We start from the raw sequence: 10507 nt of genomic DNA on the forward strand, positions 1-10507 counted from the left end.
AGTTATAAGTTGGCACAGTGGATAGGCCTTGAAAAACTGAACACAGATCAATCGAGAAAACAGGAAGAAGTTGTGTGGAACTATGAAAAAATAAGCAAAATATACAAACTGAGTAGTCCATGCGCAAGATATGCAATATCAAGGAAAATGTGAGCTGAGGAGGGCCGTGGTCCCGTGGTTAGCGTGAGCAGCTGCGGAATGAGAGGTTCTTGGTTCAAGCCTTCCCTCGAGTGAAAATTAAAATTTTTTATTTTCAGTTTACATGACAAACTCTTATGTTTTCATCACTTTTTTGGGAGTGATTATCACGTCCACAAGAAAACCTAAATCGGGCAAGGTAGGAGTATCTTTTTACCCATTCGCCAAGTGTACAAGTTAGGTGGGTCGACAACATATTCCTGTCATGTGACGCACATGCCGTCACCAGTGTCGTATAGAATATATCAGACGTTTTCCTGTGGAGGAATCGGTTGACCTATGACCTTGAGATCAAATGTTTTCGGTTCCCATTGGAGAGGCACGTCCTTTCGTCTACTAATCGCACGGTTTTGCGGTGCGGTCGCAAAACACAGACACTAAACTTATTACAGTGTACAGAGACGTCAATGAACGAACGGACAGATCATAAATTTGCAAAAATAAATAAAGTAAAATTTTACTCTAGGGAAGACCTGAACCAAGGACCTTTCGTTCCGCAGCTGCTCACGCTACCCACGGGACCGCGGCGCTCCTGAGTTCATACTAACCTTGATGTTGCATATCTTGCGCATGGACTATTCAGTTTGTATATTTTGCTTATTTTTTCATAGTTCCACACAACTTCTTCCTGTTTTCTCGATTGATCTATGTTCAGTTTTTCAAGGCCTATCCACTGTGCCAACTTATACCTAAATCGGAGGGGGGTGTGATGGGGAGGTTCCCTTGTAAGAAGCGGCTTAGTCTGTCATGACCAGACAGGTACAAGGAAAGTGGCTTAGTCTGTCATGACCAGGTAAGTACAAAGAAAGCTGCTTAGTCTATCATGACTGGGAGAGTGCAATGAAAGGCTCCGGCCAGTTGGCTGTTCGAGTATGCAATACACTCAGTTGATGGCGCTGGAATACCCTGTAATCGACTGGCCAGTTTTTTCGTCTTGAGATGAGTTAATGAACGCTACACTCGTAAGAAATATCTGATGATGTATTTCCCACGTTTATGTTGGCTAGGATACGACTTAAGTCTAAATACGTATAAGTGTGTTTTATTCACTAATGCTATCGCTACATGACTCCTTTACATGCAGAGCATGGAGTTACAGCAACAGTGGTATAGCGGTGTGTTGTCCTAACGATATTACCCATGCTTATGTCCCTCCTAGCAACTGTTCACTCATAGATTGGCAGGAGGCTATTTGTCCACTTTAGTGATAGTTTGCTGATCTATTACTATTACTCAGTCTTCCCACATAAGGCTATTGGCTAGACTTCCTGAAACAACTCTCTAGCACCTGACTAACTTTTTTTTAAGTCATCAGTCCTCTGACTGGTTTACTGTGCCCCACCATGAATTCCTCTCCTGCATCAATCTCTTCACCTCAGAGCAGCACTTGCAACCTTTGGTGGATGTATTCCAATCACTACATTCCTCTGGAGTTTCTACAATCTACAGCTCCCTTCAGTACCATGGAAGTTATTCCATGATGTCTTAACAAATGTCCCACAATCCTGTTGCTTCTTCTTGTCAATGTTTCCCATATACACTCCTGGAAATTGAAATAAGAACACCGTGAATTCATTGTCCCAGGAAGGGGAAACTTTATTGACACATTCCTGGGGTCAGATACATCACATGATCACACTGACAGAACCACAGGCACATAGACACAGGCAACTGAGCATGCACAATGTCGGCACTAGTACAGCGTATATCCACCTTTCGCAGCAATGCAGGCTGCTATTCTCCCATGGAGACGATCGTAGAGATGCTGGATGTAGTCCTGTGGAACGGCTTGCCATGCCATTTCCACCTGGCGCCTCAGTTGGACCAGCGTTCGTGGTGGACGTGCAGACCGCGTGAGACGACGCTTCATCCAGTCCCAAACATGCTCAATGGGGGACAGATCCGGAGATCTTGCTGGCCAGGGTAGTTGACTTACACCTTCTAGAGCACGTTGGGTGGCACGGGATACATGCGGACGTGCATTGTCCTGTTGGAACAGCAAGTTCCCTTGCCGGTCTAGGAATGGTAGAACGATGGGTTCGATGACGGTTTGGATGTACCGTGCACTATTCAGTGTCCCCTCGACGATCACCAGTGGTGTACAGCCAGTGTAGGAGATCGCTCCCCACACCATGATGCCGGGTGTTGGCCCTGTGTGCCTCGGTCGTATGCAGTCCTGATTGTGGCGCTCACCTGCACGGCGCCAAACACGCATACGACCATCATTGGCACCAAGGCAGAAGCGACTCTCATCGCTGAAGACGACACGTCTCCATTCGTCCATCCATTCACGCCTGTCGCGACACCACTGGAGGCGGGCTGCACGATGTTGGGGCGTGAGCGGAAGACGGCCTAACGGTGTGCGGGACCGTAGCCCAGCTTCATGGAGACGGTTGCGAATGGTCCTCGCCGATACCCCAGGAGCAACAGTGTCCCTAATTTGCTGGGAAGTGGCGGTGCGGTCCCCTACGGCACTGCGTAGGATCCTACGGTCTTGGCGTGCATCCGTGCGTCGCTGCGGTCCGGTCCCAGGTCGACGGGCACGTGCACCTTCCGCCGACCACTGGCGACAACATCGATGTACTGTGGAGACCTCACGCCCCACGTGTTGAGCAATTCGGCGGTACGTCCACCCGGCCTCCCGCATGCCCACTATACGCCCTCGCTCAAAGTCCGTCAACTGCACATACGGTTCACGTCCACGCTGTCGCGGCATGCTACCAGTGTTAAAGACTGCGATGGAGCTCCGTATGCCACGGCAAACTGGCTGACACTGACGGCGGCGGTGCACAAATGCTGCGCAGCTAGCGCCATTCGACGGCCAACACCGCGGTTCCTGGTGTGTCCGCTGTGCCGTGCGTGTGATCATTGCTTGTACAGCCCTCTCGCAGTGTCCGCAGCAAGTATGGTGGGTCTGACACACCGGTGTCAATGTGTTCTTTTTTCCATTTTCAGGAGTGTATGTGAGTAGAAGACATCTTCCTCGACAGCGAGTATTCATCAGAGACAAGGGTACCTTTAGGGGTGCCTGACGGATGTATGACAGGGCGGCCGCACCAGCTGTCAAGTCTGTTTCGACTACGATGCAGCATGTTTGCTGGGAAACCTTTACACATCCTCTACACAGTCCCCATTACTACCCGTGCGGTGTCCACACTTCTGGAGCCCTGAAGAAAAACATTCGTGGGTGTGAGTTTGCTTCGGAAGTGCAGATGCACCCCTGAGTACAATCACAAACATTTCTCCATGAAAGTATTGACCGTCTTGTCTCACAGAGGGAAAATTGTGTTAACGTCTATGGTGATTACTTTTAAAATAATAAACAGTTTATTTACTTTGCTCCATGTTCCTCGTTCTCATTTGACAGCCGCTATACGTAAATGGTTCAAATGGCTCTGAGCACTATGGGACTCAAGATCTTAGGTCATAAGTCCCCTAGAACTTAGAACTGCTTAAACCTACCTAACCTAAGCAAGTATGGTGGGTCTGACACACCGGTGTCAATGTGTTCTTTTTTCCATTTCCAGGAGTGTATTTCAATCCTCGCTGATTCTTCGGAGAATCTCCTCATTCCTTACGTTATCAGTCCACATAATTTTCATCATTCTTCTGTAGTACCACATCTCAGATTCTTTGATTCTCTTTTTTTGCGGTTTTCATGTTTCACAACTATACAGTGCTGTGCTCCAAAGGTATGTTTTCAGAAATTACTTCTTTAAAATGAAGCCTATATTTGAGGCTAGTAGAATTCTCTTGGCAAGGAACGGCCTTTTTGCCACTGCTAGTCTGTTTTTTATGTCTTCCTTGCTCCATCTGTCTTGAGTTATTTTGCTGCCTAGGTATCAGAAATCTTTAACTTCGTCTACTTCAAGAGCACTAAAACTTTTGTTATGTTTTTTACTGTTCTCATTTCTGTTACATCTCATTACTTTCGTCTTTATTCGATTTACCCTCAGTCCATATTCTCTGCTCATGGGACTTTCCATTCAGCGGGTCCCTTATTTATTCTTCACTTTCATTTAGGATAGCAATGTCATCAGTGAATCTGATCATTAATATCTTTCAAACTTGAATTTTAATTCCACTGTCGCACCTTTCTTTTACTTCCGTCATTCTGTCTTCCATGTATAGATAGAACAATAAGGGTGACAGACTACATCCTTGTCTTACACTCATTTTACTCTGAGCACTTCATTCTTGGTCTTCCACTCCTATTGTTCCCACTTGGTTGTACTTGTCTTCCCTATAGTGTGTTCCTATTTTCCTCGGAATTTCGAACATATTGCACCATTTAACATGGTGGAACGCTTTTTCTAGATCGACAGAGTCTATGAACGTGCCTTACTGTTTCTTTGGTTTGCTTCCAGTATCAACTGCTAAGTCAGGATAGCCTCTATGGTGCCTTCTACCTTCTCTAAATCCAAACTGATTGTCATGCAACACATCCTCGATTTTCTTTTCCGTTCTTTTGTATATTATTCTTGTCAGTAACTTGAATGCACGAGCCTTTAAGAAGATTGTTCAATAATTCTCGCATTTGTCATCTTTTGCAATCTCCGGAATTGTGAGAATGATATTTTTCTGAATGTCAGATGATATATCGCCAGACTCATACTTTCCACACACGAACGAGAATAGTCATTTTATTGCCACTTCCTTCACTGGTCTTAGAAACTGTGATGGAATTTTATCTATCCCTTCTGTCTTAATTGATCTTAAGGCTTCTAAAGCTCTTTTAAATTCTAATACTGGATCCCTTTTCTCTTCTACGTCGAATCCTGTTTCTTCTTCTATTACGTCGTCAGCTAAATCTTCTCCCTCTTACAGGCCTTCACATATTCTCCTTTGCTTTTAACAGTGGAATTACAATTGCTCTCTTAATGCTACCACCATTGCTTTTCATTTCACTGAAGCCTGTTATGGCTTTTCTATAAGCTAAATCAGTCCTTCCAAAAATCGTTTCTTTTTCGATTTCTTCACATTTTTCATGTAGCCATTTCGCTTTAGCTCTCCTGCAGTTCCCATTTGTTTCATTCCTAAGTGACTTGTTTTCTGTTATCCTTAATATTGTACTTCCTTCTTTCATCAATCAGCTGAAGTATTTCTTCTGTTACACATGATTTCTTCGCAGTTTCCTTCCTTGTATTTATGTTTTTCTTTCGAACTGCTGTGACTGCCCTTTTTAGAGATGTTCATTCCTCTCCAATTAAATTGTCTATCGAACAATTCCTTATCGGGGTAGCCATAGCCTCAGAGAACTTCAAGCGTATCTCTTCATTCCTTAGCAGTTCTATATCCCACTTCTTTGCGCACTGATTGTTGCTAACTAGTCTCTTAAACTTCAGCCTGCTCTTCACAGTTATTAAATTGTGATCAATGTCTACGTATTCTCTAGGCTGTGCCTACCAATCCAGTACCTCATTTCCTAATCTCTGTCTGACCGTGGTGTAATCTGTTATCTTCCCATATCTTCCAGCCTTTTATAAGTGTACCCTTTCCTCTTGAAAAGAAGTATTCGCTGTTAGTACTGAAATTTATTGCAGAACTCAGATAGTCTATCTCCTCTGTCATACCTACTGCCAAGCCCGTATTGTCCCATAATCCTTTCTTCTACTCCTTCCTCTACAACTACATTCCAATACACCATGACTATTATGTTTCCACCGTCCTTTATGTACTAAATTACCCATTCAACATCCTTCCATACTCCCTCCCTCTCTTTATCTTCCACTTGCGACAAAGGAATGTATACCTGAACTATCGTTGTCAATGTTGGTTGGCTGTCTATTTTGATTAGAGTAATGCTATCACTGAACTGTTCACAGTAACTCACCCTCTGCCCTACCTTTCTATTCATAAGGAATGTCACGTTGTATCATTTTCTGCTGCTGTTGATATTAACCTTCACTCACCTGACCAGAAATCCTTTTCTTCTTTCCGGTTCACATCACTGACACCCACTATACCTAGCATTTCCCTTCTCAGATTTTCTAGCTTCTCTTCTACATTCAGACTTCTGACATCCAGCACCCTAACTATCCTTCTGTTGGTCATTCAATCTTTTTCTCGCGTTCACCTCCCCCTTGGCTGACTAATAGCATTCAGCAGTTATTGATGAGACTGGCTAGAGCGTCTTTCTAGCACTCTGCTAATGGCAACTACCCCTATCCAACCCGCATACTCCACAGCCAGAAGAAACAATTTCCATTTTCCACCAGATTTCTTACTTTCCCCTGATTTTTAAATTTTCCACCTATAGGAGGAGCGGAGTTAGACTGTGCCAGTATTCTGGACTGGCCATCTTGTATTGTGATGTCACAGACTCCACCAGTCTTAATACATTTTTATAACTGCTGAATATATATTATTTACTATTATTATTACTATGTCTTCTGCGGTGTGATGCAGATATCATTGAATTTCTACAAAAATTCCAATTTACCACAAAAATTTGAATGAGGGAGGGGGAGAGGATAATAAATTGAGCAGAGGGGGAGGGGGAGGAAACCCCAATGTGCTGGGGATTTCCCATATGGGGCATGGGGCAGAGTTGGGGGAGGGTCCACTATTTTGAATAAATAAAAACTGTACCAGAAACACACTTATCCTGCTACTTGTACCTGCACAAACATATTATTCTGTGACACGTAACTCAAGAGATATGGTGTCAAAAATACTGAGACGCTTGAAGCTTTAATACATTTACTCTTTATTACTAAAATATTCCTACAGTCAAGCCAACCTAAGGAAATCTATGACTCCTGACAGCGATTTTGAAAGATGTCAACTGCAAGTACAGGCAGCTGTAGTTGGAAACAATAGCTGTCATCAGAGCTATGAGGAGTCGTTGCCACAGAGACGTCTATGGCACCGCATTGTAGATATGCGAAGCAGCTGTGCACAGTTTTCAGAAACTATACGTTTCTAATAGAAAAGTAGTAAAATCGATACTTTGGGAGTGCTAATAAAGTTTGTAACGTGTGAAGACGGTAAGAAAGGAGAAAAGAGAGTTCTCACGTAGTTAAGAATGGGGAGATTAGATCTGACAACAGGATTAGAAACGTGAAAAGTTTATGGTCAAGGACTAGAGGCGTGATGAAGTTGCGGAGTGTATGAGTTGGTACAGGTGTAAGTGTAATTCCAGCAGTTGCCAGGTTAGAAAATTCTGGAGGAAACAATGGGATTCTTGTAGCCCAGTTTCTAGGATGCTATCACTGCAAACGAGGAAGGAGGGCAATTTTATGTGTTGACAAGGAATATATATAGAGGAGGATATACAGACACAGTGAATGAGAAGGGGTGAACAGCGCTCGAGGGTGTGGAGGCAGCGATAGAAGTTTAGTGGATTGTAAATCGAAGTTACTTTAGGAGAGGAGAGGTTGCGAAGCTTTCTAGCTGGTGGTAGGATACTCGGATACTATCTGCATGTACCGCCAAGTAACTGTTGTAGTCAGTTATGGCACTTCTTACAGCTGGTTTGATCCCATGGTACTTAACACTTAGGGGATAGTTTAAGGTACTGTAATGAATTAGATGGGACAATTTTAAATGCAAGTCGTTCATCATATGAATATTACCTCATTTGGGAAGTATTTTTCTACAGTCTGCACTAGAAAGTAAGCGAAGGAGAAAACAGCTGGACGATATTCTTCGTTGCACGTTCGGTGTGGATGTCGGAGGATTTTGAATTATCTGGTTTACAGGAAAGGAAGAAGTATACATCCGGATTTAAGATATGTCGATTTTTGTATTCTGGAATTCTGGATGTGGATGGGAAAGGGGGAGGTTATGAGTGAGTCGGTGTGGACTGAATGTGAAGCTATAAATTTTTTTAACGGTATTGCGATGAATGTGGTGGGAACACAGAGTAATTTACGTTTCGGGTTTATCTGAAAGTTTCAATGTGATCTAATCACATCCGGTAGCTAACCTTCATGTCATAAACAGACTTTAAAAAATCATTAACTCCCCTTCCGATTCTCAGAAATATACGCCCTCACCTATTTCCTACAGTTGAAAGTAAAAACGCGCTGATTCCACTGTACACAACTAATTGTGTATCGAATAACTTCCATAATTATACAATACCATGTCTAGATATTAAACCTATTGTGCTATAGTCACTATTGATCTACGATGCTCTGTCTCAATAATTTATACATATATGGTATGAATGTAACCTGTTACCTAATCCACGAATTCATGACTGATCTATAAATGAGGGAGTGTCTTTACACCGTACTTTGAGCATATCATTTACTAAGTACAAGGGGCAGTCAAATGAAAACTAGACAGATGGAAAAAAGTAAGTGAATGGGTCATTTTTTCAAAAGTATTCGTCACAACTATCAATACATTTATTTCACAGTGAGGCAAGACAGTCAGTGTTTGCAGTTGTCTACGGATCGATGTCTGTACCCAGGTACGCACCTCTTCGTCCAAATCCTAGACGGCCACCAATTTCTTTCTTCTGGGCTCCAAAAATATGCATATGATGTAGGGAGGGATTTGGTCTTTATGGAGGATACATAAGGAGCAACCCAATGTTGTTGTTTTTTTAGTACACTGCAGAAGTTTCCCTGGAAAGCCCTTACACATCCCTCATACAGTCCTGATCGGTCCCCACGGTAGTTCAGTACTTTTGGAGCCCTGAAGAAATACATTCGTGGCTATCGAATTGCTTTGGATGAAGAGGTGATAGCCTGGGCACAATCATCGATCTTTATACAACCACAGACATTTTTCCATGAAGGCACTGACGGTCTTGTCTCACAGTGGGAAAACTGCATGAACAGTTATGGCAATTACTTTTGAAGTAATGAACAGGTAACTTTCTTTCTTCCATCTGTCTAATTTTCATTTGCCTGCCCCTTACAGAGGGTGATACAGCTGTCCTTACCTATGGGTTTTATCCAACTTGCAACACCTTCAAAAAAACACGCGAGGTGTCTCATATACTCTCTCTTCCTATGCACAAACTATTACTCCAACAGAAAAAAAGAAATTGGCCTATTTGTAGGAAACTTGATGTAGTTAAATTTTGTACTGGAATACGTTTTCGAGAAGGCCACGATTTTCGAGTTATTCAAGAAAAACGCATTTGCATGTCACTTTTGTACCTTTTTCTTGAATAATTCGAAAGCTACAGCCTCTAGCGGAAACGTATACCAGCACAAAATTTAACTGCATTAAGATTCCTGCAAAGATGTCCTATTCATTTTTTTCTATAGAACTAATACTTTGTATGTAGTAAGTGAGAGAATACGAAAATCTTGCATGCTGTTTTTGAAGGCGTTGTGGGCTGCATAAAACCCATAGGTACGGGCAGCTGAATCACCTCGTGTATTTTACTTTTACTTTTTAGCAACTATAATATCCTTAAATTTTCTGCAGTGACATTCGCGACATTTGGACATTCGCGATCCTTGTCGTTTGAACAGGATCGCAATCACTGAACCGTGTCGTTCACGATGCCTTTGAGATGGGGACCTGAATCGGAATCTCTGAACCGAAGTTAATAAGCTGATGTTTCAGGTCAGTGCGTAATTTATTAACAACTGTTGTCCGCTGTGTGAAACAGCGTGTTTGGCTTCCCATTGTGAAGCGCTCTCAGAAAGATAGGAATTTGTTTGAAAGGGCAGAATTATTGTGCATACAGAGGCGAAACGCGTCCGTGTTCATTTGATGGATTTGAACAATGCTTCATATTCATTTATATCCTCTTTCAAACTACAGGACAATGGTACATGTGCATAGATGAGAGTAATGCGAGTGTGGCATGGTTCGTTCGAGAACAATAGTGTCCCTGTAGCGAGTGTACGTTGTTGGACTGTGTATTTACTACACAGAAAGGGCCCGTCGAGGCGCCATCGCCTGCATATTGGATTTTTTACTGGCTGTGGTATCCAGTATGTTTCTTTGTCGCTTTCTAACAGGTGTAATTGGAATTTTTACAACCAGTTTTTTGCTGTATCTCTATGTATACAGTAGAATTTTGCCTGTTATATTGCTTTAAATGTCAGAGCTGTATACTAGTATAAAGTTACTGTGACCCTTAGGTAATCGCGACGCTCTTCTTGGTGCTATCGATGATCACAGCATTGTGCTGTCAGCGAGCATTCGTTACTGGATATACTCCTTCCATTATTTCCCAGAATTATTCCAGACTGATGTCGAAATAGAACCATTGCCCCTTATTATTTATTACACAGTTTTCTCCATCGGTCCCGGTGGTATTAAGGAACAAAGAAGAGCGGCGCGTTTCGTCACAGGGTTATTTGGTGAGCGTGATAGCGTTACGGAGATGTTT

This window comes from Schistocerca piceifrons, chromosome 6 (genome assembly GCF_021461385.2).
Source record: "Schistocerca piceifrons isolate TAMUIC-IGC-003096 chromosome 6, iqSchPice1.1, whole genome shotgun sequence".
Lineage (NCBI taxonomy): Eukaryota > Metazoa > Arthropoda > Insecta > Orthoptera > Acrididae > Schistocerca > Schistocerca piceifrons.